General features: G+C 37.1%; 1 protein-coding gene across 2 annotated transcripts in view; it reads right to left on the bottom strand.

The window, feature by feature from the left end:
- Positions 1 to 16216, bottom strand: part of LOC134740960 (inactive dipeptidyl peptidase 10) — a 125457-nt gene extending 109241 nt beyond the window's left edge. For both annotated transcript variants that reach the window (XM_063673635.1, XM_063673636.1), the window contains exon 1: positions 16056 to 16216. The gene's annotated coding sequence lies outside the window, so the exon portion shown is untranslated. The remainder of the gene's footprint in view (positions 1 to 16055) is intronic.
- Positions 16217 to 23793: the final 7577 nt, after the last annotated feature.

Below are 23793 nucleotides of genomic sequence, written 5' to 3'. Positions count from 1 at the left end.
ACATAAAAAAAATACATTTGTTAAAAATTATGTAATGTACGGAACCCTTGGAACGCGAGTCCGACTCGCACTTGGCCGGTTTTTTTTTTATCAAATCACTATCTCATGAATTTCGTCATGTCCGTCTGTCCGTATATCACAGCCGTTTTACTCGGAAACTATAAGATATACATACATATTTTAATAAAATTTATAAAATATTTTGTGAGCCCCTATTTAATTTATAAGTTAAAATTTATAAAAATATATTTTTAGTAGGGTATCTAACTAAGTAAAAAAAAGTAATGGCATGGCAACATCTGGCACATCATTTCAGGGGTCTTTAAAAATAACATTAAGGTTGCTAAACGCGTTTTTTGATTCAGTGTATACTTTTGGAAATAATCGCTCCGAAAGTTTAAAAAATTGGCACAAGTTCGATTCGAATACAGCCCTTCAAAGGTCAGCCCACGAGCAGGCAGACGGCGTTATTACCTAAGTAATAAAACCAAAATTATATGTGGTTTACAGCTTACAGCGTAAATAAAAAACAAAGCCGCTACGACAAACAAACAACAAAACAAACATTTGCGATATAAACATTTGTATTTAACAAAAACGTCACCGGTATTTGTTAACATTCTATTTTGAGTTCTTGCTGTAAGCGCGTCACCACCTGCGCGTCGGCGATGCGTTCCACTCCGCGCCAGGAAATTATCTGAATCTTCCAAACGTCACCCGCACATGTTTGAATACCAGAGGTTAGTGCTGGTGCAATTTTTCAATCTGCTATCGCATTACGCATTACACATGTAAGGAGGACGTATTTTTTAAGACCTACCACCGGTTCGGCTTCGGGTTCGGCTATTTGGTGGGCCAACATTTTTGTCAACTGTCAAATAACTATAATGTGGACAATTAGCAGCCGGGCTAGCACATAATTGGCGCGATAGTATCTCGCCGCGACATAGACTACCCGTCCCTCTTTAATTCATACAGTTAGCAAAAGACGGGTAGTCTATCTCGCGGCGAGATACTGTCGCGCCAATCATGTGCTCGGCCTACTGGTATACGTATGTCAGCCGGGCTAGCACATGATTGGCGCGAGAGTATCTCGCCGCGACATAGACTTCCCGTCCCCCTTTAATTCATACAGTTAGTAAAAGACGGGTAGTCTATCTCGCGGCGAGATACTGTCGCGCCAATCATGTGCTCGGCCTACAGTCGGGCACGTAGCTAGCGCATACATATTTATTTCTGAGAATGTATATTATTTATTATCATCAGTTTGATTAGTTCTGGTTATAAACAATTACTATGATCAAAACCTATATTAGTGTTGGCAGCTGCACGTGAAAACGTAACATAATCATTTCCGTTAGCAATGAATACGGTTTTAAACGCGAGAGGATAGATAATTTTCATTGCAAGATATCAGCATTCCGAAATAGGTCGCAACCTTAATAAATAATAATTTTTGCCTTGTTACCCCGTTTGACGCCATGGAAATATCCGGAGAGGAATTTCAAACATTTAATTGCTGGGCGCTTTATACGACAAAATTCAATACAAAAGTTACAAATTATATAACACACATGCGCTTGGCGAGGAACAGAACCCTATGGAGGAACCTGGTCTTCAGCAGAAGGACATGATGTCACGATCCTCAGTATTGAGGGACCGACTGAAGAAGAAGAACACACACACATACACATACCCAAAGAGGGAACCTGGTATGGCATTGTATGTATTTTAAATTATAGCTCCCATTTCTATAAAATAAATGTGAAAATCGTAACACAAAATTAATAAATATAATATATGTAACAATCTATGAGTAGGTTCCATTTTTACCTTCACAGCGTTATACCTTTAACTAGCGCTTAATTAAATCCACATCAGTAATCCGCTTCCGATGGGGAAGATTTACTGGCCGCATAAATCTTATAGGTTATATTATATTACACACAGTCGATTAACCGTTCTAGGCACGTAACAGTGATGGCCTGATGGGTAAATATGGAATAGTAGATTTCGCCTAATGACTTTGACTTCATACAGTCGTCATTGAAAATACTATACAGAAAGTGTGCTATTTAAAGCATATTAAAATATATTTGATTGTGACTGTAGCAGTGCATATTCCTATTAGTTCAATTTACTCAGATCATAATAAAATCTAAACCAACAGTAAGATGCAAGTTAATTACAACATCTTATACGTATGATACGTAGTGCGTGAAGCGTGAATTAATCTTGCAAAAAACCGAAAGCGAAACACGTGCCAGTTCATGTTTTTATACTGCGCTTTAACGAACATTGTGGTTTCTTGGTCTGAAACTTTATTCCTCTTTTTAGGGTTCCGTACCCAAAGGGTAAAAACGGGACCCTGTTACTAAGACTCCGCTGTCTGTCTGTCTGTCCGTCTATCACCAGGCTGTATCTCATGAACCGTGATAGCTAGACAGTTGAAATTTTCACAGAAGATGTATTTATGTTGCCGCTACAACAACAAATAATAAAAACAGAATAAAATAAATATTTAAGTGATTATACAACAAATCATACCATACCATACACCAAACGTGATTTTTTGCCGGTTTTTTGCGTAATGGTACGGAACACTTCGTGCGCGAGTCGGACTCGCACTTGGCCGGTTTTTTTTCTTGTACGAGTAGACGTAAGCGTACGACACTGTACCCATTTCCGTCTTTTAAATCTGCAAATATGTAGAATGAAATATTTAACTGAGCCCAAGTTTCTAGGTAAATGACTGTAATACCTTACAGACTAACACTAATGTACCTATGAAAAATGAAAAAAATGAAAAATATAAAAATATTTTTTTAAGATAAGTAGGTACAATAAACTTATTAAGTAACCTATATTTACGGACTTATTCACTAATTTAATATGCAAACTCGGTATCGGTGGTCCCCGCACTAGGCAAGCCTGTATTGCGGAGGCCAGTACTCGGTGTGGTACAGATAGGGTAAGGTTGGTTGACACAACAGTCAAGTGAAAAAAAAAACTAGTGTTTTGGAAAACATGTAGGAGAAAAACAAAAATTATAAAACAAATAGAAATAATTAAATGTGGGCTACGAAATACTTACGGCAAAGTAAACATGTTACTATTACCTTTTAACTACAAACAAAAGGTTAAAGAAGCATAGGGGAATTAAATGTATACATATTTATGACTGTATACATATCTATGTATACATATTTATGACTTCGTCAGTACGAATTTATTGAATGCAGCTGAAATTCGCGCACACCTGTATACTGCATTGTTTTCGTGGTCAATCAAACGTGTGTGGAAATTACAGGGTGAACAAGAGAGCCGAAGCCGACAGCCGAGCGCCAACAGCCGACGGCCGAATAACAGGAGAGCTCTTTGTAAACGGCCGTGTTTGCTCAGGCCTGCACCTAACTCTGCAAATGCAGCGAAACATCCGGGCAGAATCGATGCCTTCCCAATTTCATCTCGCTCTAGTAAATCAATATAAAAAAGCTACCTGCCCCTTTGTGCAAGCATATAGATGCGGCAAGCCTGCATCAAATAGGTATTGTATATTTACCTCGCTCAATATGAGAAATAAGAACAAAAACAGCGAGTTCGTCCCAACGTAGCTAGCTTTATTTATTCTATATTATGAGACTACAGCCACGTAAACGCTGAGCCATTTACAGAGATTAACCTGGAATAAAACGGGATGGGCTGATCGGAAAATTAATTATTAAGGGCAAAGCGACTAGTACGAGGATAAATGGAACAGACAGGCTGTAACAAACTGTAAATATAAAGTAAGATGAATGTTTCTCAATTCCCTTGTAAAACGACCGCATCTGTCTGGCGGCGCCGTAGATATACCTACCTACCCTAATGCGCGATCTATGACGTGCTCCGTCAAATTTCTTGGAAAAGTTAAATAAATGTGCGTGCTTCCATTGTTTGAACGCGTTTGAATGAAATAAACTGATTAAATTTTGAGTCGAAGAACTAATGGAAATGCATTGCAATGACATTATTCAGAATATAAATAATTAAATGGATAGAAACATAAATTAATAAGAGTAGAATCATCTACGGCAATTTCCACAAATGCAAATACATATGAGTTCTTTCGTGCAAATATATAAAATACATGCCATACATAATAGGGATATTTAATCGCGATTGTAATAAACAATTTTTGAATTATACTTAGATGCGGATTGTAAAATTTCCGTACCGCGCATTAATAACGCTGCGGGCAGGATTATAAATCGCAAGTGGAAAAAGATTGAATTTTGGTTTTTATTTTTATTCAATTGGAGGATTTGGAGGACATGTGCCTTAAATAGTTAACTTAGTCAAATGCATTTAATGGGATGCCGAATTTGTTGTTCTTATAACAGATTAAGTAGTAGTAGGTATATTTTTTGTGTTAAATACAATATCATTTTTAATTTATTTAACATAAAACACCTTTGTCACTGAAACAGATGAACGACCAAATATAGCACTTCCATTCATTTCAATTTAGAAACGAGACCTACAAACGGCTCGGGCGGGGTAAATCTCACTTTAATGGCTTGAGCATATTTTTGATATGCAGTTACTCTGGCTTTAGCTATAATGCCCCATGTAAGTGCGCTGGCATGCGACTACGAGTAAGATATACCCATTGTGACAAGAAGAAAGCGCTGTGTTAAAAGCTTTCTCCATTCTGCAGCACGCGTGCCCGACGTACTTATGTCTTCCTTATGCTTTGAGATTGAGAATATACTGATATTCTCAATCATCATCATCATAACTCTTAAGAGCCTGGCTCTTGTCGGTGGAGTAACCGCCACTCCGTTCTTCTTTCTGCCACTGTTTTGAGCTCCTGATACGTCACTACGTTGATTTTTTTCTTTGGCTTGGTCCAAAAACTTGGTATATTCTCAATATACTCGTTTCTCTCAATATACGTTTTTACTACATACTAGCATAAAGCAGAATTAAATGCTTCAGGCATGCTTAGATAATCATAGCCATCAACTTGTCCAAATTTGGATTCCTAATTGAGACGTAACTAATAATTCATTTTTCAAACATTAGTAATGGGTACAGTAACCATCGAATATATCGGAGCGACTAAAATGCTCATAAATATCTGAATGTGTACTCTAAGACATAATCTTCTCAAATGATTTTTATACCAAAGACCCTATATAATCTGTTAATCGCATGGCACGCGCTCAGGCACTATGGTCACGCGCTCAAACACAATGGCCACGCTCTCACAGAAAAGAAACAATGGCTTTTGTTTAACAGATTAGTATCTTTGGCGTAAAAATCATTTTGAGAAGATTCAAACTATACCTACCTACAGTGTTCAAATATCAAAAATCAACAACAAAACTCCAAAACTTTCCAAGAAGATCTAGTGACTGATCAATGCGTTTTAGATTCATTCAATAAGTCATAATATCGTCTATTCTTCTAATTTATTCATTCACAAACCTTTTTGCATGTAAAATAGCCCGGCACTTCAATAAGTATTATAATCGAACGCCTGCGACGTGCTCCATTGTAGTGTCTGAGGCATTGTTATGCGGATTCCACTCGGGATATGCAAACTTTAGCAGTTACCTACTGGCGAAAGAAAAATCTTACATTCACATTCCCTTTACAGAAACATTGTTTGTAGTAATATCATTGCATTGATACCGCTGGTTCCGCCGAAGTGGAAAATAACGCAGTACAATACGGTTTGTTCTACGCCAGTGTCACAGCACAGTTTCAGCGTCGTTTGCGTTCTTGCCTGTTTGTGGCATCGATAACACGCTAAAAGAGCGTTTTATTTTTTGTTAAATATCACGTATTCACGTAGTAGAGGTATTTATGTCTTCTTATTGATACCTAAATTCGATTTTACTTTTTGTGGTGCAATAAAGTTTATTTATTTACTTTACTTACTTACTAAAGTGTTAAATAATTTCACGGTTTAAACTCACTTGTTTTAGTCACTCGCGCGACATGTTTCATGTTAGGTAACCCAAACCCAAACACACCACTATGCCCGCCTACAACGATAGCGCAAGACCTCCCCAACCGGCTTTCTCGGCGCGCGGCAGTACGCAATACACGGTCGTCGTGAACGCTGCTCGCACTATTAGTGCTTGAGAAAGGAGACCTAGGCTCGCCGAAACATGTCGCGCGAGTGACTAAAACAAGTGAGTAAACCGTGAAATTATTTAATGTGTGAGACATACTAACATTCAGTTTAAATTCGATTACTAAAGTGTAATACTTCATCATTCCTTTTCCTTGATAAGGCCAAAGTTACTTACAAGTTTTTGGTCGGTTGACTCTGTTTTTTTTTTTGTGAATCGGGCAGCAATAATGTAACAATTATGGCTGTTTGGTTTACATACTATAAAAGACCTCGTAAGGCAGCTTGTGAACATTAATGCTCACTTGACATTTTACGGAATCCGAAATGCTCATGACATTATTATGTCGTAAACCCTCAAAACGCGTACAATATAAGTAGGCGGTAAAGGTTCTTTTACTAAATGAAAACATTTGTACAATAGCTCAGAATATAAGTAACTAGCTGTTTCGTGCGGCATTAGTGGAAATTTTCAGGCACAATGGAAATAACATTTCATTTCCGTCCGTTGATTGAAGTCCACAACCGCAGCGAGGTGAACCATAAAAAAATATCACCTATACCTAAGTTTTAAAAGCGACTACAATTTATTATAGGTAAAAGGAACAGGTATGTCAGAAGCTTAAAGACCAAAGTACGAATATGATGATGTTTCATATTATTTCATTAAACATTTGCCGTTCACCAACTACTTATTCCTTTAGGTTCAAAGTATTTTAGACTGAAATACGTAAATTAAGCGCTGAACGGCAATTTGTAGAATCAAAATTAATTCACTGGTTAAGAACGGGTTGCAAGCAAATTAGTGAAAAGCAAGAACAATCATTTGTTATTCATGTATGCATTTGGAATTGCTCGTAGCTCCCAGCAGTCAGACCCATTCAAGGGCTACATTGAAGTTCATTTCGGAGATTAATTCCATAGCTAGCGGTGACGATTCTCTCACGATTCAAAGGGCATGCATAAAGAATAATTAAGGTATAGAGAGAATAGGTAACGCTGCAATCGCGATATTAAATGGAACTAATTTACCGTTTGCAAGGTGCTAGCTCGTCATAGTTGCAAAAGCATTTTACACATTAGCTGGTCCTGATGGATGAATTGGTTAAGGTAATGAAGTAGTTTACATAGGTAGCAAATTTACATCGTTAACTAGAGATGTTTAGATTGAACAACATCCAGCACGTCCTTTACCTAAGTATATATTCAATTGGATTAAAGTGAAATTTCACAAGACATGTAAGTAATTTAAGCTGTTAGACCATTATAAGTATGTATTTATTTTTGTTATTATTATTAGGATCCGTAAAGTTTAAATTTCATTATTTGTTCTTTTGCGCGCTTCCACCCGAGACGATTCAAATATGGTTGTCGCAGTGCAGCATCGCCATGAATATGTTTTATAGCATATTGGGTATGCGCGGAGGCATTAATAATCAAGCTATGTATTATTATATTTTTCGAGATAATCTTTGATATAACAAAGTGGAACATTTGTATATCTGCCGCAGACAAGGATGAATATTTCGGTGTTGACACAGTTCCAAGAATCTGAAGATTGGCCAACAAAAATGGTATCATCAATGTTTACAATATTTACGTTGATAAGTACATAGTATAAATATTTACTAACAGTCTAAAATTGCAGATACCTACTGTAGTTTTCAACATAAGCTAAGTCCAAATAGAGGACAATTACACTATAGGCAGGCCCATAGTAAGCTCAACACGGCTTGTGTTGTGGGTACTAGGCGAAGATTATAACATTACATTTAAGTATCTTTTGAGTTTAAGTAGTTTTGGTATGATATTTTATATAAGTAGGTTTTTAGGACCATTTTTTCCATAAACTAAATTAGAATTATTTTATTCATAAGTTTATCACACAAAAACCGCAAATTATGGCCAGCATTAAAGATAAACTATTTTGTTAGAATATTATAAAATATTTTGTTAAAATTTTTACTATTTTTTTTTAAATATAATAAACTATTTTGTTGTGTGCGTTTTTGTGCAAAAGATAAACTATTTGTTTAGATATCTTTTCTGTGAAAATGTCAGGTATTATTTAGTAAAAATAATAATATTCCAACAGCTATAAAAACTAAAGAATTTGATTTGGCTCTCATTTCTGCACAGTGTAAAAGTAACAGTATGGTACCTTTGATGTTTGCGTAAATGCCGACACCGCACAAGAACACAGTAGGGTTGTCACAGACTTTTTCTCAAACATGCAATGAAATATTGATACTTACTTATTATGTTCTTCATACATTCGTTCTTATTATGTTGGCTGGGAAGTATCAAGACTAGGGCGCGGCTAGACAGTCTTTAATGAAATTTCATACAAAGTTGCAGGCCTAGGCCGGGACGTGGCTCTTTGTAGGGTTCCGTACCCAAAGGTTAAAAACGGAACCCTATTACTAAGACTCCACTATCCGTCTGTCTGTCTGTCACCAGGCTGTATCTCACGAACCGTGATAGCTAGACAATTGAAATTTCCACAGATGATGTATTTCTGTTGCCGCTATAACAACAAATACTAAAAATTAAATTTGTACGGAACCTTTCGGTGGGCGACTCCGACTCGCACTTGTCCGGTTCTTTTAATTTCCATCTCACATTTATATTTGTGAGTTGTGACACAGCATCATGACATTCAGCCATTAAAAAAACTACAAGCAATATTTTTGGTTTGTTATGTTATGACTATGACATTCTACCATTACGCTTTTTTTTCTTTTTTTTTATTATTGTATAGGGGTTTTCATAGGGGAACAAAAATTTTGATTATTTTTGCACGACGCACGGTTTAGGAGATACAGCCCTATAAAGATTTCTGCATGACTAAATAAATAACATTGAAAAAAAAAAAATCTTTTCCCCTCACTAGCTCGGAAAGCCCTCTTTTATCCTTTAAAACAAGCGGGGAAAAACGCATTTTATCCACTAGTGGGGAAAGTTATTTGTCTTGGATGGAGCGTGTTTAAGTAGCTTTTGACACATAACAAAACGTAAAACGCTCATAATAATGGTTCGTTCGATATTAATTATCATTAAATAAATGGTTTGAGATATTTATAAAAAATACCAAATTTGGCTTTATTTAATGATTTTAAGTTATAAACCTTAAATTCCATAAGAAGCATTTGTTTTTTTAAATGATGTTGAATGTAATTCTGAACGCACAAGTTGAGTCGATGCAATTTCAAAACGCATCGTCAGAAATGTCAACATTGTCAACAAAAATTTTCTCACCGACTCCAACACGTAAAAATACACAACTTCCAGAGTTTTCTGTTATATTATCGTAAAAAAATGAGTGATTCCAGTGATGAAGATGATCTAACGCCTGTGGATGTTGCACTTTCCTCGTTATAGTGAGGGTAAAAGTTTTGTGTTTCACACGGGTGCAAATGTATTTTACTTCTCGTGTGTTGAATTCCACACTCGCGGGTAAAATACAACTTTGCACCCTTGTATAACAAATAACTATTATAGGGCTGTATCTCCTAAACCGTGCGTCGTAGCGCAAAAATAATCATTTTTCCGTTCCCCTTTAATGTCCCACGCACTGAATAACCTATCACATTAGGACATGAAACAATCATCATCATCATCATTTTTTTATTATTATTTCATTGCATGTTTGAGAAAAGCACTATACATATTACATACCTCGGCGTGAGAAGGGGTTATCGGCCTCATAACTATCCGTCTATGTGTATTAAGCCGGCAACCCCTTACTTCCCGGCCTCCGTAGTAATGTACTATTACACAACTGCCCAAAAATCACATTTCAAATAAGACACGCTAGCCTTGTAAGTAGTACCGAGCTACTAACAAAGGCGATGTATGCAGCTCGGGTGCGCGACCCACCCCTCGCACCCCGCACGATTGTCCTGTCTAGACGGCTTCGTCGAATGACTGTATTGTTTTATAGACTGTTTCTAGTATGAGACGAGATACGTTTTATTCGAAATTTAATGTCAATTGCAAGTGATCAAATGCCGCAACGGTGGTAGTAACATGCGGTTCTTGAACAAAATCATATAGAATTTATATTATTTGTGTAGCAGTAAAGCAGTGCACGTACCTCTACAATTCTACATAATTAGGCATTAAAATACTCGTGTGATATTTTTGAGCCTACGTTCGTATTTAATGCCTTTTATCACATGAACTTCTATTATAATAGTTCAGTTTTAATTATTAGTTAGTTTACAGTAGATTAATTAATTTCATTACTGTAACATTTTTATTTTTATTATTGTAGTTCCTAAAATAAACGATGCAAGTTTACTTAAAATGCTTGTTCTCGTCTACAATACTACTACTTATCTAGAGACTACTAACATTGTCTGCGACTAATGAAAGCTCTTCAATTATGAGTTGCGAAACAATATCTGTCTGAATCTAAATAATTGTTACTGGGGAGGGTGGTGAGGATTGGATATCTAATTAGGAATCGTGTTTGCAGCGACGCGGTGGGCAGGCCCTGTCGAGTGTCGCTGCAACCAGCGATGACAGTTAATTAGTCTCGGTAACTGTCTAGGTACCTATATCACAAAATGTGTCTTCTCTAACAGTATGTAACATGTCATATATTTGATGGACTTCTGAAATTTTTGTACCAAAAAAAATAGTAAAAATATACAAAATTTCATCATCGTCGAATTTCTTTACAATATGGTCAATATCTCTCATTGTTTCTTATATATGGGAGATGATCGTGATTATCGATTTGATTTAGTAGTAGTAGTAGTAAAACACTTTATTGTACAAAAATCAAAACAAAACAGGAAAAATAATATTCGTCATTAGTACAAAGGCGAACCCCCTTAGAGTTTAAGTGATTTATTTTAAATCAGTTTTTCATTAAGATTTGCGACAATTTGAGACTCCAGTTAATTTGCTTTTGGCTCTATTTACCAATCGTCCTATTTTCGTTCAGCCGGCATCGGCAGTGATTATTGGTTAGACAAGTCGACAGTGCAAATATAATTGGACGCCAATTATAATCAGGCAGACTTATTGAATCCATTCTATAAATATTAACCAATGAAATTTAATCGGTGATCAAGAACCAGTTTTTCTAATTCAGTTATCGATGTCGAATCACAATTATGTAGCACTAACACAAGTTTAAGTTATTTTTATGGTACCTATTTAAATTAAAATTAAATTTTAATTGAAAATCATTGTCACCCTACCAATGGTTTAGTCCAAAGCACAAACTATATAAAGATACTAGTCTAAAGTTTAAAAACCTCTTTCCAAAGTGACAGCCATAAAAAAAAACTAAATTATGAACAATAATCTGTCAATTTGTCATTGGCAAATTCATGGAAGTCTCCATGAATTTGGCGGTAGAGGTATATAGTCATATAAAGGAGCCAAATCTCTATGTATGAAAAGTGTCCATTAAAAACAGTAATTAGGCGGCGCCACTATACACCGAAATACTACCAAAAACATCCTACGTAATTTGGTCGGGTTATTTGTTGCCTTATATGGTTCATGTTATACATGAGTATAACATGAACCATATAGGCTCTGGGACATGAGTCCCAGAGCCTAACTAGCGCCACCGGAGAGATTAGGAACTATTATTTACAGCTGAAAGCTGGTCACTTTTGCAATAGTTCTGCCATAAGAGATTGTCGTCCTTTCTATACCGTCCATAGTCAAATTGTTAAATTCCCCGCCAAAGTATGGACGGTAGAGGAAGGACGACACTTTCTTATGGCAGAACTGTTGCAAATGTGTCCAGCTAATAATAATAGTTCCAAATCTCTCCAGAGTAGCGCTAGAGTAGCTAAGAACGTAGGCGTTACTGACAGAGTGAAGTGCGCTGTCAATGATTTGAATTTTTTTATCAAATATTCTAGGTATTGTGGTAGAGGTAAGGTTACACTCTCCATGTATCAAAAAGTGTCCGTCAAAAAACCTTAAATAGGTGGTTAAGGTTTTTTGACGGACACTTTTTGATACATGGAGAGTGTAACCTTACCTCTACCTTCCATACGCCAAAGCAATGGCAGTTGACGCACACTATACTTCTATTCAACAAAAATAGGGTGTCCATGTATCCAGTGTTTATTATTTTTAACGATATAATTAACTGTAATTAATTAGATGGTGAGGTAAATTGCATGATATCTCGCGTATTGAATTCTATTTAGGTTGGTAATTAATATTTTTCAACTCCCGATCACCGATTGTGTATACTCGTACAAGAATAACGTGGCTTTGATCTTCCAGAAGTAATCTTTGGTTATCATAAAAATCTTTAGTACTTAGTTAGGATAAAGTTGCTTAAATCTGTATGCGTACTGTAGACGCTAAAATTATAACAACATGTAATATCTGTATACATTAGCTTCTACACAAAAAACAGTTAGAAGAGATGGGCCGAAATATGGAGTTTGCCGAATACGAATATTCGGCCGAATGTTCGGCTCAGATCTTACCGAACCGAATATTCGGTCGAATTAGTCGGTTCATCGGTATCATTCTAAGAAACCATATAAAATGCATGAATTACATTAGTAGCTAAAGATTAATTGCTTCCTAGGTGATTCACACCCTCTAAATAATCAAAACATTCTATGGATTCAACATGTCTCATTAATCTCATCATATTGTGTTTTAATGACAACGCGAAAACATAACCTGATTGAAGAAAGTACTTGAAAAGTTCGGGAGGAGTACATTTTACTGTGTTGTAACAAGACAAACATAATAAATAAAAATTGCCGAATATTTGGCACTTTTAACCGGATAGTTCGGCCAATAACGAACATTGTAAAACTTGACGAATATGCCGATTACCGAATAATTACCGAATATTAGGCCCATCTCTAGTTAGAATACTTCAACAATATATTAATTAATATAATACAGTGAATCCTATCCTGTTTTCTATGAGAATAGGCAGCTGCCAATTTGTCTCACTTAAAGAGGTATTTCACTTAACCACTCTAGTAATGTCCCAGATAGCCAGGCATAAATAAATATCTGTCTCATTTACAGAGGTTTCCATTATTAGAGCTGAGAATAGATCTAATATTAATTGTAGAGGTGCGATGCGAATATTAAGAGGGGTTATAGTACAAAATTTAACAATTTAATGTTTACACTACACGGTTTAATAGAAAGAAATGTCATGAAAAAGAATAGAGATAAAAGAGAATGAGAAGCAAAAGGTTGACTTAATAGAAAAAAAAACCGAAAACATGTAATTTTTTTTTTACCACATTAAATTCGTCATATTAGGCTTCATCGCGTGTCGTACTACATTCATCCACCAACGTGTGTGAGCCACACACTGTTGAAGCTACTCGTATGAAGCGAAATTATTTACACGAGTTATTCTTTTTAATATATTTGATACGTCTGTCTCTCACGAAAGTTTTGTTATTAAGAATCATACATCTACTTAGATATACCGATATGAAAAGCCAACTCTACATTAGATGTTTATCAGGCCCAGTAAATTACCATAGGAAATAATGAAACACCTGTTTGTTATACCGTTACCGGTATTTTCTTGGTTGTTTGCCAGTCATAGATGCGTAATTTATATACTGGGGTAGTAATAATATCCACGTGAGCTGTACTGAAACCGTCAACGCGTGGTGTACTCGATTTGCGAATACGCGTGTGTTGACGTTTCCCGGTGATTGTGGACAAACAGAATGTCGGCCGTGTTTACGATTAGCGCGGAATTTACTCATCAACTCTATCACGTGGCTTCCACACACTGTACAGTTCGAAATAAGCACCGTTTTGAATAGTTCGACAAAAGTTGCCTTCAAAAAACTAAAAACCAGTAAAGAATCAAATACAATCTAGACAGTAGGTATTATATCGCGTAGGTATAGTGGATGTAAAATACATTCCGACGTTTCGTGCCCAGAGCTTACGAGTGCTCGCGGTCACTGGGATTGTGAAGACTGAGAAAACATAATTCACTGTCAAAATTACATTGTGCGAAACTCCCCATCAATCGATCTCATTCTTATTAGTGTAGACGTACTATTTTCTCTTAAGATAGTTGTAGTGTGTAACTAGCTTTACATGCCTACCTGGAATGTATAACCAGACTTATTTTTGTAATCATAACTTTCTGTGTAGGCAGTTTTGCACATTTTACACTGTAGTAATTAAATGTATTAAACACTGTATGGAAAAATTAATGTGTACGAAAATGATCTATTTTCATTGCTTTTAAGTGTAATTTGTAATGCGTAATTTGCCTAAAATACTATAGCGCTACGCGCTACACAGGCAACAAAGAGTTTAACTTCGCATTAAAAGTTCATAGGTCAAATTAGCAGGGGAAAAAGGTTTTCCTTTCAGGAAGCTCTATAAAGACATAACTTCCCGGCGTTAATAGCGCTAATGGCGGCTTAGATAAGACGTTAGTGGTAATAATAGCCGTGCGAACACCTCCGCAATTAAAATAATATATTAACCTCGACAAGGCCATGGCGAATGTCGCGCCGCTGGATTATCGCCAGAGCAATAATAGGTCACTGGGCGCTTTAGTGCGGGGGGCTAGATTAGCGAACTAGCCTTCCATGTCACCGTCGTGCATTATGGCTCCATAAAAACAGTCAGCGTCATAGTTCGCTTTTACTCAAATTAGTTTCACTAGTCACTTACATTCTCAGAGACATTTTCAGAGCACGGGACGAGGCTTTTGGATTGTTCAAAATTTGACGTTTTAATATTACCAAAATAAATAAAATAACTCAATCTAAGTGTCTTATTAACATTTTATGTAATATAATGTACCTATAGGTTAATAATTTAAGTCAAACATAAAACCTGTCAAGGGCTTTTATTACCCCTATTTTACCTGTTAACGAATTTGTTAAGAAATGACTTCACTATAGGTACCATAAATAGGTACAACGAGCTGCAAAATTACATGGACACATTATAAATGAATTAATTCATTAAGTGGCCACGCAATTTGCTGGATGTATACAGGTATTCAAAAAAGGTAAGTATATGTCCGGTCTAAAAATTCCAGAAAATTACCAAATAAATCAGTTGAGACTACACACCGGCTAAAAACGTTATTAAATGTACAATTATGTAGTAGTATGTGTGTGTAGTGTATGTGTTATCTAGTGTTATGGTTCCTTGGGGTTGCGGTTGGTGCTAGTGTGGGACGTATCCTGTATAGACACACAGCCCAGCACAGGCCAGCCCTTCCCACCTCACCGGAACCAGTAACCAAGCAGGTGCGGCGGCTAAAGCAGCCGAAAAGCTTATATAAAGTCCAAAAGTACAGGGGTCTCGGCCCCGAGTACATTTTTATGCCATTTGAGGTTGAAACCCTTGGCCCGTGAGATTCTAATGCTCCATAACTTTTGAAAGAGCTATCGAAAAGAATGGTCGACTTCACTGGTGACCGAAGAGCTGGCAGCTTTCTCGTAGAACGTATTAGCATCGCAAGACCCCATGGATAGGCAAGGACAAAGAAATAATAATAATAATAATTCAGTCTATATACGTCCCACTGCTGGGAACAGGCCTCCTCTCATACGCGAGAGGGCTTGGGCTATAGTCCCCACGCTAGCCCAATGCGGATTGGGGACTTCACATACACCTTTGAATTTCTTCGCAGATGTATGCAGGTTTCCTCACGATGTTTTTCCTTTACCGAAAAGCCAGTGGTAAATATCAAATGATATTTTGGACATAAGTTCCGAAAAACTCATTGGTACGAGCCAGGATTTGAATCCGCAACCTTCGGGTTGAAAGTCGGACGTCATAATATAGTCACTTAATATTGCAACCGCTGATTATAGATGTTAGTTTGTTTTTAATGTACCATATAATCCATATATATTGCAGATTATGTTTATTGCAATAAACTTGTAGTAGTTTATATAATACTTAATTAATCACATACCTTTATGTCATATTTCGTGAATCTCCAAGCCGCATTGGAAAAGTAAGTTGGCCAATCTTCAAGCAAAATTCGAGTCCATTATCAATAATTTGAAATAGTTCACCACTTTTAATCAAGTCGAATACCTATAATACCTATAACGAACCGCGTTGAGGCACTTTAAATATTGATTTTTTTTACAATTAACTATTAGAAACACTAGCGTTGTGCACTGAATGTACAGTAGAGTCAATGGGGATATTAGCAATGAAGGAGAGAGTTCGATGGAGTCCGTGCGTACGCACAGCGAGCGGCCCGGCGTCGGCGCAGGAGACGTCTGAAACAAACACGCCGGCCGTCAACATTATGTTTTAGATCTGTCGTCGTAACAGTAAACAAGTGGCGATGATTAACACTGCTTATTTTTGTGACACTGACAGCTAGGTATGTAGTTGAATGGTACGCACACAGACCTAAAATTTATGCTTAGGTACGCATGTAAAGCTTGTCCCAAAAAAAATGTTGTTTGTATTCGCACCGGCTGCACGTCAGATTTCTGACCAAAAGGCTTAAGGAGACTGTTATATGTAAAAAAATACCTGTTTTCTTATTCTTTATGACAATAAATCTCTTTCGTTTACATTTTCGAAGATATCGCCATCACAGAAGATACTACATGACAGAATGTTGTAAAAACACGTACAAAATCGAGATTTTTCCACGAAAAACTAACAGTGAAGTTAATCTCGTCAGTAAGACCTGCTCAAAGGGTGTTAAAACAATTCTAACAAAGTGGTGGTAGACGACGGCGGACTGGAACGGGTCATTTTAAGCCCTGGTTTACCAACCAAAATTACCAAAATATACAGAAGAACATCATAGCTGCGTTGCATAAAACGCCTACCCTGTCTGTACTAAGTATATTTAGTCAAAAAGTGCAAAACGTCTAAATCGACAGTGCAAAGACTTGTACCTACCTAACAAAAATGCAAAACAGCAAACTGAAGTGGAAACCACATCTAGAAAACGTTATAAAAAAAGATTCCGTACCAAAAAGGTACAAAAGGAACCCTTATGGTGCGACTCTGTCCGTCTGTCTGTCTGTCTGTCACATTGCTAAATATCTCGAGCTATCTCTGAAGCTATCGATTTGAATAGTTATAAATATTGAAATATTATGTTAATGTTTTATTTGTATGTGCGCCTATTTTAAGAAGCCATAGTACTGGCAGTAGATGGAACCCTGTCAAATTTGTATTTGTATAGCAACGGTTCCAGAATTGTTTGTTTACTTTTAGATAAGTCAGTCGGTCAATAACAGCCCTCATGTAAAGCCTGAATAAATTACAAGTATTCACTTTCTTGGTTTCACTGTGTTGATCTCTGCTAAATAGTGATAGGTTTATCCCCCTTAGTGGTTATGGGCCCAGCACGCTTCCACTGCGCAAAATGGGAAACAGGAGATTCTAAAGCTAAGTCCGACTTAATTTTATCGATAACCCCAAGCGAGTTAAGACATTTGAGAGGATGTAAGACATCGCGAGATGTATGGCTAAAGTTAGAGAATATTCATGCTTCCAAGGGACCTGCGAAAAAGGCTACACTGTTAAAAGAGTTGTTGCTGCGAAAATTGGATGAAGGTGGTGACTTAAGAGAACATGTCATGAGATTTTTCGATGTAATAAGCAAATTAGCAGACATGGATATTGAAATGAATGATAATTTGACGTCTATAATGCTCCTGTATAGTTTGCCGTCCAGTTTTGACAATTTCAGATGTGCCATAGAATCTCGAGATGCATTGCCAAAACCAGACGCATTGAAAATTAAAATATTAGAAGAGGAACATTCCAGAAACCAAAAAGAAAGTGTAGATAAGGCACTTCTTGTAAAAGGTAAGAGATCTTCTAAACCCAAGAGTAGTATAGAGCAACGTCAAGCATATGATGCCTCTGGGCAGGCTAGTTCGAAATTCAAGTATAAATGCTTTAAATGTCACCAGCATGGGCATAAAGCCTCTGAGTGTACACAAAAGAAGAAGGAACGTAATGATAGTGCAAAGTATGTGTCGAACTTAAGTGACTTACCAAATGTTGATTCCAATTTTGTAACATTCAATTGTGTTTCAGATGTTAATGCTGTTTGCAACGAGAATGGAGATTGGATCGTTGACAGTGGGTGTACGTCACACTTGTGCAATGATGCAGATAAATTTGGTACTACATTAATACAGTTGTCCGGTAAGCTAAATTTAGCGACGAATTCGAGCACAAACGTACAAGGTAAGGGGACAGTAAGATTTTCTTCATGTGATAATGGTTCTAAAACTGAAGTGCAACTGTTAAATACTCTATTTGTTCCGGATTTGCGATGTAACCTAATTTCTGTAGCTAAAATTACTGATCTAGGGTATAGCGTTACGTTCAAGAAAAACATAGCTAGTGTTCAAGATAGCTATGGTAACACTAAACTTGTCGCGAATCGTAAAGGTAATCTATATTACGTTGAGGAACATTGTGATGGAGTGTCAGCGATTTCTGAGCGAAAGGTTGACGTATGGTTGATGCATGAGCGTTTAGGTCACTTAAATGCGAAAGATCTTGTCCGAGTCTTAAACAAATCTGGCATGAACTTAAAAATGACAGATGTAGCTGAGTTGTACGATTGTGACATTTGTGCGAAAGGAAAAATGAGTAGGTTGCCTTTTTCTAAATCGAGTGGGCCATGCGATGAAAAGTTGAGGATAATACATTCTGATGTAGTAGGACCTATGCAGCATACGTCAATAAATGGAGCGAAATATTTCGTAACCTTTATCGACGATCATACGAGATGGTGTGAAGTATATTTTCTTAGCAAGAAAAGTGAAGTCTTCACTACATTCAAGGTATATAAAAATCACGTAGAGAACCTATTCGGACGTAAAATAACTTATCTTCATACAGATAACGGAGGCGAATACTGTAATCGAGATTTCGACGAGTTCCTGAAGAAAGAAGGAATAGCAAGAAGATTGACAATTCCTGGAGTACCCCAGCAGAACTCCGTCGCGGAAAGAAAGAACAGGACCTTGGTAGAAATGGCGAGATGTATGCTGATTTCGTCAGGACTTTCCCCGGGTTTCTGGGCAGATGCTGTAGCAACAGCTTGCCACGTAAGAAACCGTTGTCCGACCAGAAGTCTTGAAGGTGAGATACCTTTTGAGAAATGGTTTGAGCGACCTGTCAAGTTAGACTACTTACACAAGTTTGGATCTAAGGTACACGTCTTGGACAAGTCAAGCGGGAAAGATAAGTTCGCACCAAGAAGCCTGGAAGGTATCTTTGTAGGCTATCCCAGAGATCGTAAGGGTTACAGAGTATGGATACCGAAACAACGACAAGTTATCATGTCTAGAGATGTGAAATTTCACGAAGCATCACAAGAGAAAAGTGAAGATAAAGAAAACATAAACCTTAAGATTGACCCCTTTGAAATCGATAAGAGTGAATCGGTAAATATTCAAAATCAACCTTTATCGGTAGATATAGAATTCCATCCAACTCAAACTAGTGGAAATCCGGTCGTACATATCTCCAATCACGAGGATGAGTGCATCGAGTCATCGAGTGGTCGTGATCCAGAACCTCAGGGAGGAGACGATGTTCCCGTTGAAGTCCGCCAAATGACAGACGATCCAGCTACTATCGCGGAATCATCTCAACATGATCCTCATCAAGACGACGTTCATGTTGATGGGGGGAGGATAGTAAAGAGAGGTCCAGGGCGACCGCGACTGGAGCGAGGTCATATTGGGCGTCCACGGAAAATATACAACATGGTTGACGTAGAGCCACAGGTTTCCTTGGAAGAAGGCGTTTCGACTAATGGCTCATCAGTGGACTCACCCATAAGTGATGAGTATGCAGACTGCGAGGATTTCGTTGGAGTGGCCGAAATAACACTAAAGGAGGCCTTATCCGGTAATGAGCGAAAAGGATGGAAAGACGCAATAATCTCAGAAGTAAAAAGTTTAATAAAAAACGATACTTTCGATGTTGTCAAGAAACCTATGGGTCGAAATGTTGTTGGTTGCCGTTACATATTGACAACGAAGATGAATGTCGATAGAACTGAGAAGAAGAAAGCCAGACTAGTCGCGAAAGGTTTTAGCCAACGTTACGGCATCGATTACCAGAAAACCTTTGCGCCAGTCGCTAGGCTTGACTCGGTAAGATTGTTAGTTGCACTTGCAGTGGAACTAGATCTTGAAATTCATCAGTTGGACATTAATACGGCATATTTAAATGGATTACTAGAAGAGGAGATATACATGAAGGTGCCAGATCTTCTAGACGAATGTTTGCAAGATCTAACACGATTGGAGCAGCCAGGTTCAGTTTTGCATGAAAGAGCTAGCAAGATGTTAAGCGACCTGAGGTCTGGAGGCAGTGTGTGCAGGCTCAAAAGGTCGCTGTACGGGCTTAAGCAAGCTGGTCGACAGTGGAACATCAGACTGGACGAACAGCTGAAATGCATGGGATTGCAAGCATCTTTAAATGAGCCGTGTCTTTATTTTAAAAATATAGATTCGCAAACTAAACTCTTTGTATTAGTTTACGTGGATGATATTCTCGTCGCTTCGCAAAGAGGTGAATGCATTGAACATTTCAAAAAGGAACTGGCCACTAAGTTTGAATTGAAAGATTATGGCATTGCGAAATATATGTTAGGCATAGAGTTTGACAGATGTGACAAAGGCATGAAATTGTCACAAGAAAAATACATTGATGATTTATTGATTAAATTTCATATGGATAAAAGTAAACCAATATCTACGCCTATGGAAGTTAAGCAAAAGATAGAAAAACCTGCGAGTAAGTGCAGTGAAAGTGAACAGTACCCATATCGTGAAATTATAGGTTCGTTGATGTACCTCTCTACGGGAACGAGACCTGACATTACGAATACCGTGGCTGTACTGAGTCAATTCTTGGATTGCCCTAATGAGGAATGTTGGAATGCTGCAAAGCGTGTGCTGCGATACCTAAAGCATACAAAACAATATGGACTTGTTTACAAAAAGACAGGTAAATCATTGCATGGTTACTCGGATGCTGATTGGGGAGGATGTTTGATAGATAGACGTTCTTACTCCGGTTATGTTTTTATGTTAGGAGGTGGATGCGTGTCGTGGAAGTCGCAGAAGCAGAAATGTGTCAGTACCTCATCCTGTGAATCCGAATACGTAAGCTTGGCCTCGTCAATGAAGGAAGCAATTTACTTGAACAGCTTGCTTACTGAAATTGGGTTACGTAAGTTTGCACCATTATCTTTACATGTAGATAATCAGGGGGCGATTTGTCTTGCGAGCGATCCAATGTTCCATTCTCGGAGTAAACACATTGACATAAGGTACCACTTTGTACGAAGTGTATTAAAGGACAATAAAAGTATTGAGTTAAAGTACTTACCAACCAGCTCAATGCTTGCCGACATATTAACGAAGGCTTTGCCTAGAGAAAAGCACTATACGTGCATGCGCGGTTTAGGCATTGCTTGTTAATTGTTTATTTATTTTTACAGTTGTTCTTTGATGTCACTTTGATTTGTTTGTATGTTTTATTGTGTTCCAATTTATTTTGAATATGCACATTAAGGGGGCGTATTGAAATATTATGTTAATGTTTTATTTGTATGTGCGCCTATTTTAAGAAGCCATAGTACTGGCAGTAGATGGAACCCTGTCAAATTTGTATTTGTATAGCAACGGTTCCAGAATTGTTTGTTTACTTTTAGATAAGTCAGTCGGTCAATAACAGCCCTCATGTAAAGCCTGAATAAATTACAAGTATTCACTTTCTTGGTTTCACTGTGTTGATCTCTGCTAAATAGTGATAGGTTTATCCCCCTTAATAAACAGCGCTAACCTTAACACATTGGAAGTGTAATTTTTTTATTTTATTATTATGAAATATGCCCAATATAAAGAGGGGGTAAAAAGTCAGTCTAGTTACTGGGTCGAGTGGAATATCATTTAAAAGAGCTCGAATTGAACATTACAAAACAGTTTTTTATTTGTTTTTCACAGTGTGAAAAAAAACCATTCCCCCCCCCCCCTTATCTCCGAAGTTTACCAACGATTTTTTTTGAAATTTTTACATAATAAGATTATCAAAAATATTACAGGGAAAATATAATCACACTATCTTAAAAACCAAAAAACATCTAATTTAATTTGCAATTTAAACCCATTTGCGGGTGTTTGTTATGCCTACTTGAAATGTCTGTAAGATTAGACTAAAAATACCTTCTTTCAAATAAAACAAAATTGTTGATGTTGGTTCACATGATAAAGAATTAAGTAAACTTAAAAAACCAACATACATACAGGTCGCGCAAATTTGTTAGCCAATTTGCCAATAGCCATCTATACACATTACGCTTAGTATACTTCTTGTCAAGTCTTTCGTGATTCTATTTACATGAGAAAATTGAAAGTTTGTACGGAACCCTCGGTGCGCGGTTAAACGAACTCACACTTAACCGGTTTTATTCTTTAATGAAACAAATGTAAACAGATCGTGAACGCCAAGAGGAATCCACCGATACGTGATTTGAAGAAATCAATCGGGTATCTCGGGCTACAGGGTGTAGAGAATCATCAGTTATGAAACCCATTACCCTTCTTTCTGGGTAAGTTGCGGTCAAGTAAAATGTTGATATTGGGGTAAATCGTGTACAAATGTATAGACAAACGTGGAATTCCTATTCATCCAAGTTTCATATCAAGAAAATGTCCCCTGAAAAAGTATAAGCGCTCAATCTGGATTCAGCAAGTATTTTCTACAAGAAGATTTTTTTTTTTCCGCAAAGTTATGTAGGACTTTTTTGTGTAGAAATTAATAAGCTTTAATGTTGCCTTACACCATATTTCCATAGAGTAAAGTCAGAGTAAACTGCGATTTTTTATTTTTTTCCAGGAAGGCACAAATTTTCCAAGATGGCTGGGGTTCCTCGAGGTCCCCAAATGTCAAATGGGAGGTGGACATGAAAAAGGGACCTTTAATTAACATATATACCAAATTTCATCACTGTCCAAAAGATTTCGCAGTTTTTCTTATTTCGATTGTGCTAATCAGATAGATATGAAATATATTTTCAATCAAAATCAATACCAGCCATCTTTATATGCGAACTACAATAAACTTTTTGTTTGTTATATTACTAAATAGATCTTGAAGAAATTTATAGGCCGTAGGCCTTAGGTATATAGACAAAGGCTACTTTCTTTTTGTAATTATCCCCCTGGGTGAGCATAGAACAATAATACAGACCGAAAACGTAATAATGCGAATGTATAATATACATATGTTTATTCCTTATAATGGTGTTATACCATAACTATTCCATTGAAACAAGAAGAAATTAAGATGAAAGTTTGGTCAAGTGACAAGCACAATCCGATGTGTTCATCAATTCCATTCGGACGGACTATCGACGAGAAGTTATTGCAGCTACTATCTATTGTTTGCCCTCAACTCAACCGAGCAGCGATATGGGCCGCGGACGTGACTACGTTAGTTTTCAGCCGAAATATATTATTGTTACGATGTTCTGAATCATTCGTATTACAATAGAACTTTTTGTGTAATAAGCGAGGATAGGGATCAAAGAATTTTGCAAAAATTCCTCCATCAATCTTAGCCGTGCAAAAAGCTGACAGGAGGCACTAGCTTGATTTATCTATTTGAATATTAGTCGCGGTGGAACTGGGTCG

Source organism: Cydia strobilella, chromosome 4 (genome assembly GCF_947568885.1).
Source record: "Cydia strobilella chromosome 4, ilCydStro3.1, whole genome shotgun sequence".
Taxonomy (NCBI): Eukaryota; Metazoa; Arthropoda; class Insecta; order Lepidoptera; family Tortricidae; genus Cydia; species Cydia strobilella.
Note: the sequence above shows the minus strand (reverse complement) of the source record. Positions and strands in the feature narration are given on the sequence as shown.